This window comes from Cinclus cinclus, chromosome 11 (genome assembly GCF_963662255.1).
Source record: "Cinclus cinclus chromosome 11, bCinCin1.1, whole genome shotgun sequence".
NCBI lineage: Eukaryota > Metazoa > Chordata > Aves > Passeriformes > Cinclidae > Cinclus > Cinclus cinclus.
In genome coordinates, this window is record NC_085056.1 from 2,753,205 (window position 1) to 2,778,408 (window position 25,204).

A 25,204-nucleotide genomic window follows, 5' to 3' on the forward strand; every position below is an offset into this window, starting at 1 on the left:
GAGATGATCCTGCTGTTCCTGGGACGGTTTCACACAGTGGGCATTGCAGACCTCCAGCAAACCATAATTTTAATTTCAGGAAATTAAACACCCTGGGGACACTCTTGTGGGCGGGGGTGGTGGGGGGGATGATGTTTCAGGAGCTGGATGTCAATGCTAGGGGGAGTCCATGGATATTGGATGGGCTCTAACACCACAGATGGGGCACCTGCATGAGATTTTGGGGCACAGGGACATCCCCACCCAGAGCAGGGCATTTCTGTACACACGTGTGCAGGGGTGACTGGGGGAGCTGGCGCTGTGTTCAGCTTGTTTCTGGGGCCTCTGAACATCAGCCTTCAAGTCAATCTTCTTTCCTGGAGGAAAAAATAGTAGTCCTGACATTCCAAGAAACCCCAAAGGGAAAAATACTGAAAATTAAATGGGTTGGTCTGCATCCAACTCACTTACTCAGGGGAGATAAATGATTTCGTATGCTAATGACCATTCCCTCAAATCTCTGACATTTTCTTACAATGTACTTAAGTACAGTTTGTTTTGCTTTCTGTCTCCACAACAATTACAAAGATTTATATTTTATTGCTCCGGTTGTGTTTGCCAGGACCACACTTCCTTTCCTTTTTAAAGGCGCAGGGATATTGTCTGGGACAGCACAGAATGGTGCTTTCCGAACAGCTAAAAGGAAAATAAACAAGGCTGAACTTATCTGGTGGAAGAGGGCAGACACTTTCACTAGGCACAGCAAAGCCAATAAAGGCTTCTGGCTCTTTTCTGCTCGACAGATCAGTACACACAGACTCAGCAGCAGTTCATAAGCAAGACAACTCTGTCACCTTTTGTGATAACTCCAAATTAATTCCTCCTTCCAATGTGATTATGAACGGCTCAAACCTGCCACCTTTCCTGGTGCTTCTGGTGCTGAGGGCTAATTCCCTCTGCCTTCTGTTTGGCAGAGAGGGTGCCTGGGGAGGAGGGATGCCTGTGTTGGTTCAAGCTGGTGGGAGAACAAAGTGCCACTGTGTCCAGGGCACGGAGCACAAACGAGGATTGTTTCTGGTGACACCTTTCCTTGCCTCATCCACCCATCTCCCGGCACTGTGAGTGACTCACAGCTCCACCGAGGACAACTCACAGGACCAGGAGGACTTTTGTTCCTGACTCTGCCAGCCAGGACGCTGGTGCTAAATGAGCACTGCTGGGTTAAGCTGCAGGGAACGGAGCTGAGGTCACGACTCAGGCTGGAAACCAGATAACCTCGGGCTGCAGTGGCACTTTGCCCACAGCTGAGAAGCCTTTTCTGCCACCCTGTGTGTGCCATGCTGAGCTGCTCAGCCCCACGAGAGGGGCTGAGCCCCACGATGCTGCTGGGCACCCCACTGCCTGCCACTCATCCATCCTTTGCTCTCGTTGTTTACTGCCCCATGTTGCTTTAAGGGCATCATCCCCTTCTAGACCTGCTGGCGTGGCAAACTCAGGGTGGTCAAGGATGTCCTGACTCACTGACCAGAACTGGCTGCCCAAACCCTGGGAAGTGACCATGGGAACTTTGCTGGTCCTCTCCAACCCAGCCTTCATGAGGGGTGGTCGTGTGTAGGAATCAGCTTCAGGGCTCCAGACAAAAACGGGCTGCAAACGGTGACCTCAGGGCAGCTCCTGTTTGTGCAGACACAGGGAGAATCCACTGATTGTGGCTTTCTTGGGAATCATTTGCAGTCCATGAGTAATGTGGACCACAAGATGAGAAAAAACTAAAAAAGGGAGTCTTAAAAAAGAAAGGAGAAAAGACAGTGGAGTCAGTGTTCTCTACTCTGCTCTGGACATCTTGGGCAACAGCATTCCCAAAATTGTCTGTTCAAATGAGCTGTACCGGTTTGGAAATGGGGAGCCTGGTGAAAGATGATGGTGAAAAATCCCTCTCTTTCAGGATCGTCACCACTTGCATGGATTCCAGCAGAAAAATGCAAAGTGGTGGTGATTGAAGTGTGATAAACTTTTGTATTCTCATTTAAACTCTTTAAAGAACTTCGAGAGCACGGGCACTAGCTGAAAAATTTCCACAGCCAAATGCAGCTCCTCCTACCTTCTTAATCACCCCCTGTCTAAAATTACTTAGGCTAAAGAATGTTCATGGTATATTCCCTATTATATATCCTTTATTATCATGTTCTCTATGGATTGTAGTGATGGACTCAGAAATCCAGGGTTTTCTCCCCATCCTTAAACTTCCTGTACGACCTTGGGAAAATCTCCTTCTGCTGCTGTTTATCACTCAGTACTTTGGGAAAAGGAAATAAGAACATGGGATCCTCTTTTGTGGGATGCAAAACACAGCTTATTGCCAAAATCTGAGTGAGAAAAAAATGGCATTCACTTCCACATCTGATGAAAGCAGAGGGACGCCATGAAACACGTTCAAAACTTTAATAATTCCCAGTGGTTCTGAAGATATTTTGGGTTTCTCACCACTAGTCAGCCTTCCTCTGCCATTTGCTCCTCGTGTCTTCCAGCAATTCCTTGTGCAGTGCTCATCGCAGCAGTCTTCATCTGGTGCCAGCTGAAATATGCGGCCATAATAAAGATATTTTATTTCTTAGCATCCTTCTCTGCTCATGGCCAGAACGTCTGAGTATCTTCCACTGTGTTTCTGCTAACAACAACAACAACAACAACAACAACAACAACAACAACAACAACAACAATAATAATAATAATGACAACAGCAGAAGAGCTCTCAGCTTGTGCTTGGTCTGCACACTGCTCCTTTGAGCAGGTTTTGTGAGGAGAGAGGATTTTGCTGATTGGATTCTGCAATTCAAGGCGTGCTGTGGCAGAGACCACCTGCCCATGGAATAGACACGGGTTTGGCTCCAGCCCCAGTGGCAGGACCTCCAGTGGTGCCCATCCCTGTGATGTGGCTGTGGCTTCCTCTCCTCATCCTCCCCCTGGGTGGGAGCAGGGCCAGGCCACCAGCATGGGCAGCATCTCCATTTAGCAGAACAATAAAGTCTGAGCTCCTATTCCCAAAGGGAAAACGTAAACTGTGAGATCTTGCCTAAAAATATGGATTATGAAAATGCATCCATTTCTATTGTCTGGGCGAAACATTGTGTAAACTGAGCTTAATCAGACACACATTACTTGTCTCTGTGGATGGAATTCTCTGGCCTGTGTTCCCCAGGTCACAGCAGATGATCTAATGGTCCCTTTGGCCCTAAAATTCCCTGAAACAATGAAACGTGGGTTTCATTAATGGAGCTAGACTTTTGGAAGAATGAAATACGAGCTACACATATCCTAATAATACATCTTTCAGATTCCTAGGGAATTTGTCCATCTTTTTGCCAGACTGCAACTTGCGGAGTGAGACAGGGCCCTGATCTCTCTCCCTGGGGAACAAAGTCCTAACCCAGCTTTGTCTATTGAAAGGCAGAGGTCTGCATGCTCTTGCAGGATGTTTGACCATTCAAAACCAACTCTCTGCAGAACCTCAATCTCCTGTTCTCTCCTTTCAGTCATGGATTCTATAACTCCTGTTGTCCTTTATATGCGTCGTGTCAAATCCCAGACCAAAGTCCTGCTCCTGGGGCTTTAGCTCCTCCATTCTCTATGAGGACTTGCTCTGACATCAGGACAAGGACATGAAAAGGCTTTGGGGTAATCTAATTATGGGACTTTCTCTTAGGAATTTGACTTGATGATCCCTGTGGGTCCCTTCCAGCTCAGAATATTGTGTGATTCTGTGATTGCAGCCCTCCTGTTCCTGAAGAGAGTGTACCAAAAAGATGGAGAGGGATGTTTCACAAGGAGCTGGAGTGACAGGACAGGGGGAATGGCTTCACACTGGCAGAGAGTAGGCTTAGAGTGGATATTAGGATGAAATCCTTCCCTGTGAGGGTGCTGAGGCCCTGGCACAGGGTGCCCAGAGCAGCTGTGGCTGCCCCTGGATCCCTGGAAGTGTCCAAGGCCAGGTTGGACATTGGGGCTTGGAGCAACCTGGGATGCTGGAACATGTCCTTGCCCACGGCAGAGGGTGAGAACCAGATAATCCTAAAGATCCCTTCCAACCCAGGCAATATGATGTGAATCATCCCAGGATGACCCTGGGGTCAGGTGATTCCTGGAAATACAGTCCCTGTGGATCTGCTTGCATGTGAGGAAGAAGAGCTGGTTGTCCCTGAGTCCACAGTCCCGCAGAACCACACCCTGTGTTCTCCTGGCTCATCCCTGAAGCAGGGCAGGACTAGAGGAGGAAGTTACAGCCTGGCACACGTGAGGTTAAGCACAAAGACATTCAGCAGTGGATGCCACCAGCAAGAGGTGGCACCAGGGGACATTGCAGCTGTCACCTCAGAGCAGCCACATCCGCAGGATCCAGGCTTCCTCATCCAACTCCAACCCTCTCTGACCTCCTTGCTGACTGCCTGGGGATGTGCACAACCACTGTGGAGAGGGTCCCAGGCTCAGAAGTCATCTGATTTGTGTGAAAGACCAAGAACAAAACAAAAAAATCTGCAGAAGGATCGAATTGCAGAAGCCAGCCCCCCTGCCCGGCCCGGGCAGGCTGTGATTGCAGACAATACCTTCCGGATTTCCAAGAGGGAAGTGATATATCCTTCCCAGGGCAGGCCCAGGACAGCTGTCATGCTTTGTGGCTGCCCTGGGTATGCAATGATGTCATTTCAGAGAAGGAATCAAAGATTGGCTTCAGTTTGAGGAGGTTTAGTTGTGTTGGTGTTTTTAAACTTTGCCTTAATTTCCCTTTTTTTTTTTTTTTTTGCCTTAAAATTTCACCCAGAGATGTTTCCAAACCCAAGAGCCTTCCCTCCCTGCTCGCTCTTTCCCTGCTGTCCCGTGCTGGCGCCGGGCACTGGATCCTTACTGGGAAATGGGAAGGTCACACAGTTTACTGTCAGCCACAGAGACCTCTTTGGCCACGGCGTGAATCACTCTGGAGAGAGGCTCATTTTCTGCACCACCTCCCAAAATGTCAGAGAAAAATATACCCCACTGTGTGACTGTAATGAGGCATATTCTGGGCCTGTTTTTTTTGCAGGCAAAAAGCCACTACCAGCAGGCAGAGTTAGCTATAGGTTCCAAAAAAATCTCCTTTACCGAGGGTATTGTATGTGGAGGAGAACTGCCAAATTCTCCAGGCTGGAATGCCTGTTTTCCAAGGAACAGACTCTTCTGGCACGTCCTGAGGAATTCCAGGGTGAGTTGGGCAACCAAGTGAGTGCCAGCAAGGGGAATATCACCACTGCAAGGAGGAAAATCAGATAAAACACCAGTCCTGAATATCTGTGCCACTCCCAGAACTCATGAATCTTCTCCTGAAGGAGGAATCACCCCAGTCTTGGCCTGGTGCTCAAATCCATCCTGGGTTATCCCTCAGCCGAGCGAGCCGGGAGTTTTCATCTCCAAGGATGGGCTGCAGGAAGGCAAAATCTGTCACCTCTTTATTCTGTCTCATTAGATCCTGCCTTTCACAGGATGCTGGGATCAACATCCACGTGTTCACCACAGATAATTTGCCTCAGACCACCAAATAATGGGAAATCTAACACAAGGACCTATCTGTGGGCCTGATGTTTCCACATTCCCAGTAAAACTTTATGAGGCGGGAAGTGCAATAATTAAGGAAAAGTTTTACAAAAAGCACTAACTAGCTTTTTAAAAGGGCTCTTGGGTGCAAGTCTGCCATCATGAGTGGGATTTGCTGAGCCTCAGCATCAGGGTTTTAATGCCAGGAAGAGATTTTGGGGACAGCAAAGCTGCTGTGAAAAGAAGGATTTCTCATCTCACCTGTGGGGCTGGAGGGCTTTGATGAAAATATTTCCATAATTCAGGGACACTTTGTTAAAGTTTAGCCACCAAACCCCACCTGCAGCTTTGAAATGGGAATATCCAAAAACCCCCTTGAGAAGTTTTATTTTTGTGGGAACTCACGAGGCTGAGAAGGTTCGTTTAGGTGGATTCAGCTCCACCAGCTGATGAAGAATTTGACCCCAAATTACACCGTATAATCACACCAAGTCTGAACAAAGCATCGAGACTGGAGTCATATTCCTGGCAGTGGAAATGTATAAGAAAAATACATAAAAAATATATAAATAGAGCGAAAATATGTAAGGCTACCTCTAAACTGTCTCACAGCCTCCAAAACTACTCCTTGCCCTAGGTGATTATGTGTATTTGTGAACTTGAACCTTCTGTTGGCCCGATCTTGGCAGAGCTGAGGTTCTTTGCTCTCCATGACTCCAGCATTTCCATGTTGTCCCTCTGGCTATCGGGAGCAGGGATCTCCTCTGGGGTCTCTCCCCTCTCCATGAGATCATCGACACATTTGCACTTCTGTTCCCAGAATGCTTCAACAGGGGCCTACCTTAATCAGCAAAGTGTCGATTCCCACACTTGGGAATGACAATTGCAGTGGTAATTTTAAAGGTATTTTTCATCCTCGAGGAGCCAAGACCTTTTCAAAGCAGTGACATCAAGGGATTATTTGTTTTAAGAATTTTAGCGGGAGGGGATGGATATTTGTACACTTTATGTTTCCTTTTAACCTCAGCTCCCTTTTTTTGCCCTTGCAGGCAGAGTTTTCTGTGCAAGCAGTTGCTGTGTGACTCCTTTTCCTCTTCCCTGTTAAAGCTGGGCACCTTATAGACCAAGAAGCCACAATTGGGACTGCATTCAGAGACCATTAGTACAGGAAGTCGGGTCAAATCCAAAGAAACCATGAAGCAGTAATTTGGAAAACACGGGATGAATGGCCTTTTCATATTGCTGCTTTCAGGTGGAGTTTGTTTTTGGATTAAAGGAGTTTATTCAGGTACTCACAAATATCCCGGCTCTCTGAACTGGCTGGAATGTGGAAACCTCCAAGTCATAATCAATTGCCGTAAAAGGGACTGGCATGTTCTAACTAGGGAATAGAGGGATGAAAGAGTCATAATTAGGTGACACGCCTTCAAAACAGGATGAAAGGCCCAAAACATCCTCAAAGACGTGAGCAAATATGAAAATCTCAAATCACCTCTTTCTTTATTGGCGATCGCCACGTTCCAAAAAACGTTGGTTTCAGATGTTTTGTGTGTACCAAAATCCCACATCATTTTTTTCCCTTCACTTTGCCTGCTTGGCTGGGGAGTTAAAAAATAAAAGGTCCAACACGAGTGGAATGTGAGAGAGTCTTTTTCTCTTCCCTCACAGGCCTGCAGGAACTGGGATCGCTGTGTCCTGGGTAATAGGAAAATACTCACAGGGGAAGTTTGGATGGTCGAGGTGTGATGCCATGGAAAATACTGTCTTTGGCAAGGCTGTGCTCAGAGATACATCCACAATTTTTCCTTTTGGGGTACATGAAAGAGGGAAGCTGCTGACCTGAGTTCAAGGAAATCAGGATTAGAAATCAAAGCAGAAAGAGACTGGAATGGTGATCACCACAGGCATCAAATATGGATGGAAAACATCCTCTGGAGAGGAGAAAATGCGGTATTATTATTTTTTTTTCTGCTAGGAGAAGAGTAGGGATTTTGTCCTTTCTTCCCACCTGAACTTCCAGGAATGGCACCTTTTAGTGACCTGCAGGTGATGACCTCGATGTGGCTCAACAAAGACCTCAACATTTCCAGCACAAACCACCTTTGGCTGCTCCCAGGGCTAACCTAGGTCACGTTTGCCAAGCACTCTGGAGATGCAATTTGCAACAGAGGTGTTAATAATTGTCTCTGCAAAGCAGCTGAAAATGTGGATTTAGAGCCCACTTTCATGGCTGGGAGCTAAACACTAAGTCAGCTCTTTCTGCACTCCTTAGGCTCAGCTTATTTCAAGCCTCATCTGCTTTGTGCTGTTGTCAGTTGAAGATGATTGTTTCCCAGCTCGGTGTTAAAAGAAGTGGAAGGTTGTTGGGAATTGGCAAAGCCTCTGGAAATAAGTGAAACCTTCTCCCCCTCTCATCCTCAGCACATAAACACTCCTTATAAACAGCAAATATGCCAGAGGGAAATCCACATTTTATACATCCTGAAGCACTTGAACCTCTGAGGGCTCTGCATTTAGAGAAACAGTCAGACATCCTTCAAAAGAAAACCTACTCCCATTCCTATTACATAGTGGGACATATTTGGCACTTACTAATAGTACCTAAATTACCTTTTTCCCCCCACACATGGCACACACCTCGTTCTTCCAAACCTCACAGAGTGTCCTTTTCCCTTGCCACAGGTGCACAGACATGAAGGGACCAGAGGATTCAAGCACAGCCTTGGAATTTGCTTTGAATCTGGACTGCTGCTGGCAGGGAAGCAATATTTGGAAGGATATTATTGCTGAATTTATTACAACAGGGTAGGATGTGTGCATTTTTATGCAGGGTTTTTGCTCTAATCAAGATGCTGACCCAAATTCCATTTTGGTTCTCGTATCAACAACTGTTGGGTGCAGCCAGCCAACATATTTTGATGGAGCAATTTTCTACCCGCACTGGAATGCAGTCTAAATTATATATGAAATGCAGGAATTTGGGATAAATTTACAGCTCCCTGAAAGGTGAGATATTGGATTTTGGCTGTCCCACTTCTTCTTAATAATGGCAAAGTCATTTTAATTTAGTGCCACAGAGATGTTTAATTTTGATTTTCTTCCTTTGACTCATTTGGGTCAAGCAGTCCATTATATTTAATAGCATATTATTTTTACATTATGTTACATGTTCCCTGGGCCAACACTGGCATGCAGGGTGGAAACTTGTCCCTTCCACTTCTCTGCATCCTTTGGTGGTTTCCATTAGCTCCCCACTGCTGAAAGCAGCTCTGCTGCTTCCTTTGCTTGGGCTTTTGAAAAAGATTTCTCTTGGAGATGCTCTGCTGCACTTTTCCAAGGCTCAGCTGTGGGTGGTTGTGTCCAGCTTGGCAGAAGTGGAGTGCTGGTTCCTGAGCTGGGTGTTTAAATCACAAAGGTGCTCCATGTTCTCCCTCCTGGATTCGCAGCTGGAGCTGAGCTGACCATGGACCCTTTGGAAAGATTTTTCCCCCAACACTGGCTCAAATCCCCTCTCGGTGTAAGGCCCTGCTTCCAGTTCATGCAGTGTTTAAGATTTATCTGGCAGCTCCTTCCAGCTTTACCAGCAGACTTCAGTGCTGTGTTGTTCTGTATGAGAGCCCCCAAAATACTCAGATATCCAGAAAAAAGCTGGAAGAGGAAGAAATCTCAAATCTCTTTGCTGGTGATGAAATCTGTCCATACTCTGCCCTGACCTCCTTGCAGTCTTTTCCTCCTGGTTTTTTTGTTTGTTTTTTTTTTTAATTTTTTCTCTTGGAAAGCATCTTCTTTTCTGCCTAAGCTCTCTGTGCCTCGCCAGTGCTCAAAGCCCCAGATTTTAACTGCTGACAGAATGACTGTGGTGAAAAGCCTGAGCTTGGTCCTGAGGCTGCACTTCTCTGCATTTCATGTGTTGCTAAGTTTAGGAAGTGCCACGCTCAGCCTTTCTAGCCCTGCTGTCACCTCCTCCTTGGGTCACTCTGCCAATCCTGCTCTGCCCAGGGAGGTGCGTGGTGGCATTTCCTGCTGCACAGGAAACTCTTCTTATTCCTCAAGCTCTTTGCCTCTCCCAGGAGCTCCAGTTTTTGGGAGCTGTTGCTGAGTTCTGGGGGACTTTCATTCTATAACGTTCTATAAATGGTCAGGTTGTACAAAGGACTTATTCAAGATAAAAAAAAAAAAGCCGAGCTTAAATAGCAGCTCAGGTTGGATTAGGGAATACGTGATGAAAAACAAAGACGTGCATTTTGTCTGGAAAGGAAATAAAAATAAATTCATGCCCTGGATGACTGTGCATTGAGATCACTTAAATGCTGCTGGGTTTTGCACACCGGTGGTGGCTGTGTGAGTCCTTCAAAGCAAAAGTTGAGACCCCGCTCTTATTGAGAGGAACTGGCAAAAAAGACAATTTACTTGCTTTGAGAAAGATACACATAGAAAACAAAATAAAACAGAAAAGGGCAGTTCAATTTCCATCTGCTCATGGTGCCCACAGAGGAGTTTGCAAGGGTTAAAAAAACCCCTGGTAGCTCAGAACTCTGGAGGTTTTGGAAACTTCACTGTAACTGTTCTGGAGACAGCTCTGTGTAAGGATAATATGCGCTGCTCTGGATTCCTCAGTATTCCTCATGCTTCCCATGGGCTCTGGAAAATCCGTGGGGCTGTCACTCGAGCACTTCATTTCTCTGCAGCAAAAATCCCTTTGAGAACAGAAATCCAATTTGTTAAGTTGCTATTCCTAGAGAGTTTCTTGAGTTCTGTGGAATTGGTACAAGACCCTTTCTGACAGCTCTTCCAATATCGTTGTGTGAGAGTGGGTTTTACTTAACAAGGAACATAGTTATTATTAAATGAATTCATGTCATAAATGTGGAAAACACTACTCGAAGAGGATATTTAAGGTCCACTGAAATACTTCATGGCAAAAGAACAGACCTGAGTGAAATAATGACCTTTTAATAGGGACCTTCTCCTACCCCAGGGTGCTCCAAGCTCCATCCAACCTGGCCTTGGACACTTCCAGGAATCCAGGTGCAGCCACAGCTTCTCTGAGCACCCTGTTCCGGGGCCTCAGCACCCTCCCAGTGCTTGGGGTGCAAAATTTGCAGATTAAAGGGCATCTCAGACATCTTAAAAAAATATGGTTGCGCAGGTGGAGGGTGGAAGGAGGAGGCAATTGGGCTAAGGCAGCTTTACCCCCCTACTCAACACCAGCAAATGGTGCACGGGCTCCTTGCGTGGTGGGAGCCGTGTCCTCCCTTGCTCCAGACGTGGAACGTGCAGCCCAGTTGGAGCAAATGGATGTATAAACACAGCAGGAGACATCTGTAATGTGAAAATGGGGAGTTAGGAACCTCCAGGGCCATTGTGCATTCAATGCACTGTGCTGGCTGGGCAGCCTGAATAATTGCACACATTGATATGGGGAACCAGCTATGCAGGCAGGGGTTTGCTTTGAATGCAGACCAAGGGCTTCCTGTTTTGGAAATCTCGCCTCTTCGGTGCACAAATGCATAGTTTTGTATGTGCATAATTTGTGGCTGTAATTTTAGAGGCTCATTAAATAACTTGGCTGTGGAAATCAAATTGCCTTTCATCAAAATCCAGCGAGAGCTGGACCAGTTCTGTCCATCACAGCAGCCCTTCTGGTCTTCGTTACATGGCTGAAAAGCACAAATGCAAATGTGGCTGTGGATCTGTAGCTTGGGTGGGAGGGAAAGGGAGCTTGGAAGAGGGAATGGTGCTGGCAGCAGATTTCCAAGAGTGAGCTGGTCCTCTGAGGAGAAATGAGAGCTGCTCTGTTTTGCTGCCCGGGCAGAAAAGCAAAGGCAAGTCCTGAGTGACGGGCTGGAGTGGGGAAGTCCATGTATCCACGGTGCCCTGCACTGCTCAGGGACCTTCTGCCATCTCTGCCCAGCAAATCCAGGCCTGGCACCTGAGCACTGAGACCCTGCAGGTCCCATCAACCCAACACTTCCATTTCTGGCCACCCCAAGTAACTGCAGTGGAGTTTTCTGGCAGGAGGTCCTGGGCTTGATTCCATTTCTGGGGTTGCTCCCTTCATACTGGAGAACACTGTAAAATAACTCATCAGCTCATAAAGTTCAGATTTATTATCAGTGTTGTGTGGTAGGAATGAGAGTGGGAAATGAATGCAGGTGAAGATGGGGAGAGGAAGAAGCTCTTCGATATTCTACAACATCATCCAAAGTCAAGTGGAAATTCCTTTTAGAATTTTATTTTAATTTTTATATAAAAGTATTATCTCATTACTTCTTTTTAGTGGGACTGACACTGAAATGAAGGCAACTATGACACAAGAAGGGAAATCTGCTGCTTGGTTTGTGCCCTGTGCTCTTGCAGCTGATCAAAAATTCAGGCATTTTCTGGGACTTCATCTTTATTCTGCACAGCAGAAGTACTACCTCCTCCCCATTCCCACACTCCCTTCTGCAGTGATATTTACCTGCAGGAAAATGGATTGGAAAGAAGGAAAAACAAGATGCCATTTCATAAGGTCCAATGTCTAAAAGAAGAGTTTCGAAAAGGGAGACAAAAAAGAGATAAGACAGAAGCTGCTTCCTGTGGAAGGGGAGACAGCTCTTTGGCAGCTGATGAAGAAGAGGTGGGATTCCCCCTTCCTCTGATCCCTTCCATTTGGGGTTTCAGGTGTCTCCTGCAGAAAGCCAAAGGTCACGCAGGGGACAGCGCCATCACCACAAGGGCCATGGGGCTGTGGACGTGTCAGCGATTCAAAGACCACTGACAGAGATAAGAATGCAGCAGAGGTGTGACTCCAGTGCCATCCCAGAGCCACTGCAGCTCTGCTCCACTTCAAAGGCAGCCGGGAGCAGCGGCTGCTCCGGGAGCAGGAGCCAAACAGGGAGCTTGAAAGCTTGATTATGAGTTCTTGTATTCCCCCCTGGATGTGTGAAAACGGGAGGGAGGGACCCTCACACCGCAAGGTGAGTGGGGATGGTTTAAAGGGATGATCTTCCTCCAGCAGTGACTGATCCACTGGGAAAGCTCCTTTACAAAGCCAGCAAGATGTTCCGCTTGCCAAGGCTGCTCCAGCTGCACCGGCCCCACGTGAAAGGGTTAAATGCAGCAAGGGAGGCTGTCCAGAGATATCCAGGATGGGAAGGAGCTCTCAGGGTGCTTTGTCCCGCTGACATCCGTCAATCTGAACAGAGTAACTCCAGGTTTCCCTGATGAAATTTTGCAGCTGATGCCGTCAGAGAGCCGCAGGAGCTGAGAACTCCTTCACTGTGGTGAAGTCACCAGCTTTCAAACCAGAGGAGCAATAACTCCTGTTAGCACACACCCAAACTCTTCATTTCTTCTTGTTTTGGTTTTTCTTTCCCCTCAGGTTTTTTTTTTTTTTCTTTTTGTTTTGTGTATGCCAAGTCCCTCATCATCTCAGCATCTCCATGCTAGCCCCTGGACTTTTCCAAACAGCAAAAGAAGCAGAAATGACTCCAAGCTTTTATCTGTGCTTTCAAAAGAATGCAAATCAGGAAACTCAACCTCAAAAGCTCGGGCTGGAAAGAGCATCCTCCCCACTGCAAAACATTTCACCTTTAATATATTCGAACCAGCCTATGAGACCACTTCTCCTGCCAAGACAACTTTTCCTCATTAACTGTTGTGTTCCAGGAACCTCTTGGCTTGTTCTGAACTCTTCAGCACTGAAGCAGAACACAAATGTCCAGCTCACACAGAAGAGAAATTAAATCACATTTTAATACCTTGGCAGATGCTAAATGCTGATAAGGAGGCAAATCCCCTGAAGGAAATACCACTGCACCAGGGATTTTTGAAAGCAACCTGCAAAGGGAAAGTCCTCCTGGGGATTGAGTTTACACCTGTCCCTGCCATCCTGGGGCTCCCACGGAATTGTGGTGCCACATTAATTCTGGCCACTGGATTTTTAACTCACACTGATGCTCGTGGCTGTAAAGTGGGGATGTGATTGGCAGCCCAAGAGATGTTCAGCTGTGAAAACTAAATCTAGATGTGATTGCTGATCGTGGTCCCAGATCCACGTGGTGATGGGGAGTGAGGTTGTACCTGGATTTCCCACCACTTCCTGCTCACCTGGGCTGAGAAAATGGACAGGAAACTCTTCTATCCGACTACTAATAATTTGTTCCCATTGACACTCAGATATTGGATGATGTCCAGCCTATTGTAGCCTTAGGGGAGAGTCATGGGAAGAAAGGGACTAAAAAACCCAATCCTTACAACCTGATTTCTGACTGTGAAACACTTCCATGAGTTGCTTACAAATCCATGCAGGTTTTTAGTAGATGTCTTTATGTTGGTGTAGAAACACAGCTTTGATCAACCAATGCTAAAAATTTTGAGCAAAGCCTCTCCACACCTCAATTTCCCCCCATGTCAAAATGGGGCAAGAAACAGAAATCCTTGAGGGGCAGGTGCCATGGGAATGCCTTTGTTGAAGGGCTGGGTTTGTGCCCGTGGAGAAGGGAGAATTTAAACCCGGGCAGGGCAGGAAGCTGTGGGAAGCCTGAGTTTAATCTGCTCCGTGTGTGAGTCAGAGCCCTAAATCTTCACATCTTCCCAGGCTTTTGCACTGCTGCCACGTTGGCTACGAGCAGCCAGCTCTCTGCTCTGCCCAGCTCCGTTTGTGTCAAGGCCAGTTTGGGGCTTTTTCACATGTACTAATGGGATAAAAGTGGTTGGGGTTGCTCTGTCCTTTCCCAGAGAGGTCCAAAGGCTGCCTCAATCTCTATTTCCATCTGACAGCTCTTGTCAAGGCAAGGACAAAGAGAGAGTTTGTTTGAAGTGGAGTAACACATAAACAAAGTCCGTGGAAGTAAAGAAATCAAAATGCCAGCAGCCAGCGAGAAGCCTCTGCCTTCGTCTCCTTTCTTAATCTAATTTTGCAACTGCAAAAATGTGGTGGAAATGGGAACCTGGCAAGCAGCACAGGCTGAGTCCCTCAGATAGGGAGCTGAGAATGTCTGCCACGATTAGGGCTCTATAAATCTCAGCGTGTCTCTCCTAATTACTCCAAGAGGAAAGCATTTAATTGTGGAACCAGGATACCCTGCCTGACACAGGCACACAGCACCCCGAGCACTAACCCTAACCTGGTTATCTGCCTTTGTTTCTGGACTAGTTAAATATAGTTAAATATAATATTTGTCTGACCAAACTGGGAACACTCCTGTGGGAAAATAACCTGGGCTTGAACCTGTACCAGTGCTGGCTTGGAGCTGGGTTTTACACCTTCTTTTTTTCCTGATCATGTGCAATTTGTTAATTTTTGCTTCACCAATTTTTGCCACATTCAGGCCTAGGTGTGGTTTATTTCTGAGGGGTGTTGCTGAGTTCATGCCACTCTTTTCTTCTGCAGATTTGTCCTGCCTAAATGCAGGTTTTTTAGGGGATATTAGATGGATGTAAGTCCATGTTAGAAACAAAAAAAAGCCTCTTTTCAGCCTCGATTATGGCCCTGATCCCAATTAAATGTTTTCAGGGACTGGGCATGTTACTCAGTTGACAAACTGGTCATCAAAGGTTGGGCTTGATGATCTTGGAGTTCTTTTCCAATCTAAATGCCTTTGATTCTGTGGTCACACTGAGGATCTCAGTTTGACCCTGCTGCATTTTAAGGGCTTGAGGGACATTGTGGCAGCCCTGGGTACTGAGTCCTCAGTGCCACTGGTTTCTTCTAAATGTCCTTGTCCTGGGCTGCATTGCTGGCTCAGGAATCACAGAATTATAAAATTATTAGGGTTGGGAAAGACTTCCAAGATCATCAAATCCAAATTTCACCGAACAGCCTGGGAGCTCAGCTTTTCCTGGGTGTTTTAAGGCTCTCTGTTAAAAGTTTCCCATTGACCCTGCAAATCCTCCTTGCCATGAGGATCTCACCTTAGTTTTCTCCTCAGATGGATGTGAAAAGTGATTTACTCTGAAATATAACTGCCTGCAGCTGTATAGAATTTTTTTTTAACAACAGAAAATCTTCCTAAAAGTACTGATACTTGACTGGTCAGCTTTTGGAATTTTTTTTTTTTTTTTTGGGACTTGTTCCATATTGCTCATATTCCCTGATTTATAGGGACATCCTGATGGATATGGTGTAGAAGGGATATAGCCCAAATTATAGAGATGATATATGGAACAATTTATTTAACTTTATATAATTTATGAGTGACAAGAGAGGGAGAATTGCTAAAGGAAGCTCTGTCAGTTCAGTGTCTCGTGCACCCTCTCCTTCCCTCCCTACATCCCCACACATATTCCTCACCCAGAGCCTGTGCCAGCAGAGGCTACAGGCACCAGTTGTATTTGATCCTATGGACAACTACTTGAAATTGTTGCTACTTTTTAAAATTAACAAAGCAAACAGTGAAAATCAGAGGGTTTGGCAGGGGATAGAGAAACCACATCTCTCCCTTCTCTTAGCTGCATGTCATAACAAAACCCTGGGCCAGACAATTAAGAAATTTTCTAAAAATGTCCCCGTGATAGTTGCCAGGGTATCTGTCTGTCTGAGCATACACATGAGCACATCTGCAAGAGCTGTTTAATGTTTTATTTTAAAATAAATGAGTTCCTTTCTTTATAATCTGAAGCATCATCAATGGATGCTAAGGAAAACAAGATTTGCTTTTCCTTGGGAGATGAGAAATTGCTGTAGATGTGCACAGAGCTAAAAAAGAAGGGGTCTTGTCCTTTTGGAATGTGTTTTGAGGGACCCCTGGGCAGGTTTAGCAGGCTGCAGATGGTCATGCAAAGGGTTAAAATGTCACCAGCCACCCTTTGAGACCCACTCACCTGTGGGGCACTGCAGGCTGTGCTGCCAAGAAAAAGGTTTGACCTAACTCAAGGCAGCTCAAGACCAGGAGAAAAGCTTATGAAATGAACTATTTCACTTTTCCAAGTGCTGCAATTATTTACTTTTATTTTTCTTCAGTGTTTCTACAGATGCACTGGTGTTTCCATCAGTGGGATGACTCCCCTCACTTCAGCAGGTTTCTCCACGACCCTTAACCCCACAGAAAATCCTGTTACGTATCACACGCGTTACCTTTAAAAAAATAATTTCAAATTTTTGGGCAGTGTGAGAAAACCGGAGGATTAATTACAAAAAAGCACATTACAGCACATAATTCACAGCATTGCAATGAAATCTCCCTAAATCTCATCCTTTAGAGCGAGCTCAGTGTGTTGTAACACGGCTTCCTCTCCAACAGCCAGCTAATATCATCTCTTAGGAATTTATTATGAGTGTTCTATGCCCTGTAACTTTTTTATGTCAGGTTGTTAATCGCAGCAAGCAGGATGTGTCAAACGCACGTTTGGGTAGGAAAGATTAATTCCACCCTGGCATTTGCCACTCAAAACTTTAGGGGGAAAAGGAATATCCTTACCCAGTGCCATCAGTGCTGGTTTAGTGCATCCAAAGGGATGCAGGAAATAGGACAACAGTTTATAAAGAAGCGTTTTCCAGTCGGGAGGAGTCACAAAGTTGTTTTTGGGAATAGCCACGCACAGCCCCCACACTGTATTTTTCAGTGCCCAGCACACATTTCCCTCTGATCCATCTTTCCGTCTGTCTGCTCACTTTAATTGCTCCGCCGTGGGTTTTAGACTGTTTCTCACTGTATTATTTTAATGATCCTTTGACTGAGTCAGACTGGAAGAATCCCATAAACTGCAGTGACACTGGGGGTGATGTGCATGGGCACAGATCAGGCTGCAGCCTCGCTCACAGTCCTTCCCGGGACTCCCAAGGGATGACAAACAGTTTCAAGATTTGACCTAAAAAATTTGGCTGTGGCTTGAGCTGAGCCCTACAAAGCACCACGACAGATGTGTCTCTGTGGTCCAGCTGATAGAAGGTTTCCAACAGCTTTTCTGACTTGACCATGACCATTTTCACTTGAGAAGCATAAAACATCTCTGGCAGCATTGGTGCCAGGCAGCTCAGTGCAGTGAACACTGGAGGTGGCAGTGACAGGGAAAGGAAGGACAGCCAGTTCCAACATGCTTTCCATCAGTTTGTCCAGACAGGGACATGCATGTTACTGAAATTCACTGAGCCAACCTAGAGATCAAAGCACTTTTGGCGAGGGAGGGAAGGAAAGAAAAGCAGTTTTCACCTGCGGCTCTTTTCAGGCAAAAGCTGCTGAGAGAGCAGCGTGTGGCACACAGGCAGGTAAGGACATGGCTGGAGCTGAGGGACAGCTTTTTCGGGATGGCCCTGGCCAGCTGTGGGGTTGAATCAGTTTTCTGAGCATTAATGCCACCTCTGGGTGACTCCAGAGATGTATTCCATCGTGCCAGCAGCACCAGCTGTGGTGCCCAACACGGCTGTGCCGCACAGATTTATCCATCGCTCGGAACAAGTAACTCTCTCACCTCTGCTTCTGATTATTTGTTCCTGCAAATAACTGGAGATGCCTGTGAAGTGTGGAGTCTCTGGGAGAAGAGAAGTGCTGGGTCTCGTGCAGGGGATGGGGCAGGAGGACCAGGCTGGTGCTGGTGGTGCCAGGGGATGTGGGCAGAAGGGGTGCCAGGGAAAAAAAGGGGGGAAAAGAAGGGACACTGCAACTGTGCCCTGTGGCAACAGCTTGTGCAAGGCTCAGCCTGGCTCATTGTTCTGGGCAGGACCACCAGATGAGCTGAGATGTGGAGGGTGACATCAGCTTTGGGATTTCTGCTGGGGTTTCAGTGCAGACAAAAGCCTGCGCTTGCGGCACATAACTCAGGGCACACAGACTCCTGCTGGGCTGACGGAACTCTGGAATCACTGAGGTTGGAAAAGAGCTCTGAGATCATCAAGTCCAACCTTTGAATGATCACCACCTCATCAGCTGGACCAGAGCACACCCAGAGCCACATCCAGTTGTTTCTTCAGCACTTCCAGGGATGGTGACTCCACCACATCCCTGGGCAGCCATTCCATTTTACTGGATTAGGCAGAGCTTGGGATTTTGTGGCACCTGGGTGGGGGCTGAGCCACCCCAATATCTGCAGAGATATTGATCAAGGATTATAACCATCCTGGTGGGGTTTAGTGCTCATTCCAGTCAAACACGAGGGAGGGAGGGAGGGAGAAGAGGGTCCAAGGATGCTGCACACCCTGCTGGAAGTTTGCCAGCTCCTGTAGGGATGATGGGCCTGGTTTATTCTGGCACACTTGAAATCTGAATAATGGTTTTTATTTATGCATTGGTATTAGCAGCAATTTTGCTTTTTTGCCCCCCCTCCTGAAATTCATCCTAAAGAACAGAAAGAGAAAGATATAAGTAACACATTTTCAAATGTTCTTTCCTAGTGAATTACTTGGCCTGACATTGGAAATGAATTATTTTCCATTGTACCAGTGACCCCTGTTGTGTGTTCTATTAACACCACATGTTAAACTTTTATATTTTTAGTAAACCATGACCTTGTACATTCTCTGTCATTTCCCACTGGCATAAGTACAACACATGTGGTATGAAAGTTAACGGTTTTCATTTGTATACAGAGCTTTTTCTATCTCAGGCTTGTATGAAAACACACAGGTCATGGTAATCAGGGCATCCCAGGATTTCACCAGCTACAAACAGTCACAACAAAGTGGATGTGTTTTCTAAAAAACATATTTTTGGCATCCTGCTTTCTTCTGTGTTGTGCAAATCCAGATGAAAATGGGATCTTGAAAGGCTGTGTTAAATTTTTTGATCGTGCTAATCCAAACTGTCTCCAACACATGCACGAGCAGGAGGAAGTCTATAAAATGTCAGGTTTGGTCTAAATATCTGCAGAACAAATGTGGCTCAGGAACATGACCAAGTGTGCAGGACTCTTTAGTTAAAAGATGAAGTCACAAAGGTTCGGTATTTTATTTCATCAAATGGTAACATTGCCCTAGACATCTAAAAAATTATGGATGATTTACGGATAGAGCCCAGGCTATGGAAGAAAGAACAATTCCTTTCAGTTGCCTAAATATTTATTTTTCCCCCCCTATTTTTTTTTCTTTTTTTGGTAGCCTGGGCTTTTTAGATGTGAGGACTGCAGTGTGCTCTCAGCTCATGCCTGCTCACACAGAGAAATGTGCCCACATGTGCAAACACTGACCTCTGTGGTCATTTGGGTTTTCCCCTGAAATCCAGCCTGTCCTGTAGACATTTCCAGCACGGATCCTTCTCCTTTCCTTGGCTGATCCACAGGGATTCCTGAAACATTGGCTGATGATAAGAGCTCACATCTTGGCACAGCTGCCCAGGGCACTGGTGGAGTGATTTAAAAGCCGTGTGGATGTGGCACTTGGGGACATGGGTGGCCTTGGCAGTGCTGGGTTAAGAGTTGGACTTGATGATCTAACAGGGCTTTTACAGCCTTAAGGATTTTGTGGTTTTGTGTTAAAAACAAAAGGGCAAAATTTGGAGTCAGGTTGAGGTTTCCTCAGCTGCCTTGTTGGGCTCAAGGTCAGGGCATGGAGCATCATCCAGCAGGGAGAACTTTGCAGGTTTCCATGATCACACAGCAACAGAGAATGAAATGGGGGAAAAAAATGAGTAAAAATGTGTAATTTCATGGAATCACGGGATGGTGTGGGTAGGAAAGGCTCTTTAAGGGACACCTTCCAGCATCCCAGGTTGCTCCATGCTCTGTCCAACCTGGCCTTGGACATTTCCAGGGGTCCAGGGGCAGCCACAGCTTCTCCCCCTGTCATATTCACCTGTGCCACCACAGCATGTTCTCCTCTTTCCCTGCTGAACCTCGGTGATTTCTCCACCTGGAGATCTCACATCTCACATCAGGAGCTCAAACACCTTCCCCATTGATTCTGGCAGTACAATCACACTTGGAGCTGTGCTCTTCCAGGATTCAACCTGCTCTTTGCTCCCCTCTCTGTTCCCATCACCTGCAGGCTGGCACCACCTCTCAGCACTGGGCATGCTCTGGCTCATTGCTGGGGACAGGGACAGTTGTCCCCTGCTTCCCAGGGCTCCAAGATGCTGTCTCAGACTTCCAGGCTGGCAGCTTCCAACATGACATAATCCTGTTTGTGATGTAACACCACATCCGCCAGGACAAACTTCCAGCGTCTGGCTCGGGACCAGCCAGGCTCAGATTCTATTTATGACAAATAACTATTGTCTCAACAATCCCATAAAGATTTCTTTTTGTCTCCTTCTGATGCCGTGGCCATTGTGGCATGATTGGGGTGTTTCTAATAAAAAAAGCACGTTCCCTGGTAGTAAGACCTTAAAACAAATTGTGTTTGCATTCATCCTCTGTGGTAAAGCTTATTTTTCCTTTGATTTGCCCTTTAGGATTTTGTTCAGAGTGGGGTTTAATGTTCTCCCAGCACTCAAGCCAGAAAACAAGAATGGAGAGGAACAGGTAGGTGGGGAACAAATACATGGAAAAATCATGATTGCTCAAAGGGTTGCCCCGGTTTTTGGGATGTTTCCTCTCCAAATCTTTTTGCTGGGTTCATATTTATGCTTCAGATTTGCCATGATAAAAACTCCTGAATTTTCTGTATTCCTGATTCCCTTGCAGCCTTAGAAAGTCCTGGAACAAGAGAACTTGATGCACCCATGGCAATAATCAATAAAGCAGATTTTCTCAGGGATCCCAGTTATAAATATATAGAAGTTGATAAATAAAGGGATTTCAGCATCTCCTCTCTGTAATGCCAAACAAAGTAACCCAGCTCCATTTATCTACCAGGGCTGAAAGTGTGACTTGTCAGAGATGGGGAGAAATGTAAAAGAGAGAAAAAAACCCACCCAGCAAACCAAACTAAGATTACAGGAGGAAAACCCTTGCAAACCAGGCCAAGGAATAAATAGGAGACAGAACTGTGGTTATGTATGAAATGCAGGGGACTCACCCCTCCAAGGGGCTTATTTGTGTTTGTAGGAGGAGTGGTAAAATCTAACATTTCCAAATATGTACTGCAGGTTGCCTGTGCTTGAAAATTGAAAATATCCAATGAAAATTTCCAATGAAAATTGAAATTATTGGAAAAAAAATGAAAAAAGAAGAGAAAAAATGGAACCATTAGTGGCAAAAAAAGAATATATATATATATAAATACATGGGCTGAAATGATAAGAAACAACTATTTATTCAAGGAAGTTGGTCTGTGGGACTACAGAAATCCCAGACAGCTGAAGCTTTACCTATAGCAGGTGTAGCAGGGCTTGTTATTCACATTTAAAACTGCTCTGTGCTTGAGGATCTCTGGGAAAAGGAGAGGATGTAAAGATCTCACTGCTGGGTCTGTTACAGCTTTTATGAAAGTAATGTGGGAAGCAAATCCACCCTTCCCCACACAAATCCCAAACTGCATCCATGGCCATTTCACCCTGGGGACTGCTGGGCTCTGCCAGGGCAGGACCTAGAGCTCATTAGAGCATCTCACTGAGAGCTTCTAAATCAAGGCACTGCCTTGTTTGGGGCTTTTCCCAGCCCGGGAAAAGGGGATCCCTGGGTCCCAGAGGATCCCTGGAGCACTGGTGGGCTCTCTCCAGGGGCAGCTCCCTGCCTCGAGCGGCACAAACCACAGCAGCACTTGATGGATACCAGAGCAGCCAGTCGAGCAGACACTGGCTGGCTTTTCCACTGGAGCTCTCCCCCTGCTATTATTTATATTCCATTTCACTTGCTCACATGTAACTTAAAACCAGCCCAAAGTCAGCAGCCCCATCCAACCACCAATGAGCCTGGGGTAGCCTTCTCTCCCTTTCTTTTTCCCTTTCTCCCTCTCTCTCCCATCATTTCTGCAGCCAGGAATAAGGCTGGCTATTGTTAGACATTCCCAGTGGTGGCCCAGCAAAGCCTGGGTGCCAGTTCAGTGGCTGAATATGGGCCCTGTTTATTTTTTCAGAGTGGCAATTTTCGAGGGGTTGGAAGAGTTGTTAAAATTAGCGTCAAGTATTTCAGCCACAGAAAAGGTCCTTTCACCTTATTCTTCAAAAAGCCTGTTGTTTCCCAGAGCAGCCAGCCCTTCCAACCCGCCTGAAAACCTCAATTTCCATCTGGGAAATAAAAATCACCATCTTCAGACCCCAAAATGAGGCTTGGACAGGTTTTGGTGGCATCAGGCTCATTTCCATGGGTGAGAGTGGCACCTGCCAGGAGGGAGAGCATCAAAATCCATCTCTTGGAAAGGCTGAGCAAACCCAGACGAGCTGGAGGGGGAGTGGAAGGAATCGTGCTGCTCTAAGAGGATGCCAGGAGGACACAAATCTCCACCTCAGCATCAAAAGAAATAAACATCTCCTTCAGGACCGATGGTCTGGGCAGCATCAGGTGGAGGAAGGTGATGCTTTCTGACAGCTCGGTGTGACATCTGGCCAGATCCCCTTCCCAGGAGTGGAAAGAAATAGGGATTCCCTAAATATTTGGCAGCAGTAAAATGGGATTCTTCATAACTGCTCCAAGTCCTAGAGCCTCCCTGTCCTACAGGATCTGAAGCAGGCTCTGAGTGAATCCACGCTGTGGGCAGAGGGTTTTGAGTTGGGCTCTTTGCTCTGTTTTGGAAAATGAATGGCAGAGAAGGAGTCTGGAGACACAAGGATTAGTTTGGTTCCTCCAAAGCTGCTTATTTAAATGCAGGCCAAGGTCTCTTGAGTCAGCAAAACTCAGCAGGAGCTCTCACAAAAATAGGGTCTCTTTTGAAAATTCGCATGCTTCCTGTTTGTGCAAACGTTGTGAGAACTGCTTTTCCCATGGCACATCTGGGCTGGAACCAGGAAATGGACGGGAATTTGGAAACAAGGAATAATTGCTAAAAAAAACCAAAAAAAGGATAAAGAGAATGATAATCATATTTCTTTTTCCCCTCTCAGGCTGAAAGAAAACTTTGTGTAGTTTGGTATCCTGTTAGTCAGCTGTCCTTAAGCAGGTTTGGATGGATGATCCATGTTGGGTTTAGTGATCCATGTGGGTCCCTTCCAACTCAGGATATTCCATATCCTAGGGTGCATCAATCCAACACAGTCTGGTGCAAGCCAGTGCTGGAAAGTTTGTTGTGTTAAAATATCGTCCTGAGGGAGGTGACTGTCCATGGGTTTGGAACTCATGGGGGGAAAATCCTGCTGGGAGAGGAGATTCAAACCAGAGATCATGGAAGGAAAATCCTGCTGGGAGAGGGGATTCAAACCAGAGATCATGGAGGGAAAATCCTGCTGGGAGAGGGGATTCAAACCAGAAATCATGGAGAGAAAATCCTGATGGGATTGGGGATTCAAACCAGAAATCATGGAGGGAAAATCCTGCTGGGAGATTCAAACCAGAAATCATGGAGAGAAAATCCTGCTGGGAGAGGAGATTCAAACCAGAGATCATGGAGGGAAAATCCTGCTGGGAGAGGGGATTCAAACCAGAAATCATGGAGAGAAAATCCTGATGGGATTGGGGATTCAAACCAGAAATCATGGAGGGAAAATCCTGCTGGGAGATTCAAACCAGAAATCATGGAGAGAAAATCCTGCTGGGAGAGGAGATTCAAACCAGAGATCGTGGAGAGAAAATCCTGCTGGGAGAGGAGATTCAAACCAGAAATCATGGAGGGAAAATCCTGCTGGGAGAGGAGATTCAAACCAGAGATCATGGAGGGAAAATCCTGCTGGAAGAGGAGATTCAAACCAGAGATCATGGAGAGAAAATCTTGCTGGGAGAGGAGATTCAAACCAGAAATCATGGAGGGAAAATCCTGCTGGGAGAGGAGATTCAAACCAGAAATCATGGAGGGAAAATCCTGCTGGGAGAGGAGATTCAAACCAGAAATCATGGAATGAAAATCCTGCTGGAAGAGGAGATTCAAACCAGAAATCATGGAGACAAAATCCTGCTGGGAGAGGGGATTCAAATCCTCTCTGCCAATGTTGTCCCAGTGAATTCTGCTGCTCATCAAGCTCTGAGGACGTGTTTGCAGAGCCTGAGTTTCACCCACTGTCACTCGTGGCTGGACGCTCATTGGCAGCTCACCTTGACATCCCCTGGATATCATGGAATCATGGAATCGTCCTGGTTGGAAAAGATCTCCCAGACCATTGACCAACCTTTGGCTGATCCCCACCTTGCAAACCAGATCACAGCTCTGAGTGGCACATCCCATCTTTCCTTGAACATCTCCAGGGATGGTGAATCCAACCTCGACCTCTCCTGGTGGCCACCTCCTCTTGAGATGTGTCCATGTCCACACTTGTCCAGAAGCTGCTCGTGCTGGCACTCATCTGACAGAGAACCTGCCCAGCCACCTTCTTTCCCATTGAAATGCAAATTTTCGGAGGTTTTTAACAGCCTGGCAAAACCCGGGGAGGGGGGGGGGAAAGACAACACCCTGCAAACTTTTTAGCAAGTGGGATGTAAATCCAAGGAAACTTCACTCAGCCTGTTTGGGTTCCTCCAGTTCTATTTCAGGATAATTGATATTGCTTGTCTGTTTGTCCATTGTTTTGAATATCTAGATAATTAATTATCAAGTCTGAACAAACATGTAAACCTCAGAACAGTGAAATTATTCTGATGGGCTATTATTGATAAGTATTTTTGCTGCATTTTCTTCTCTTTTTTTAATTTCCACCATGGCCACCTTTAAATTGATGCTTTTTAAGGTCTGAGAATGAGTATTTTGATCAATTTAATTCATAAAATCAACATCATACAAGTT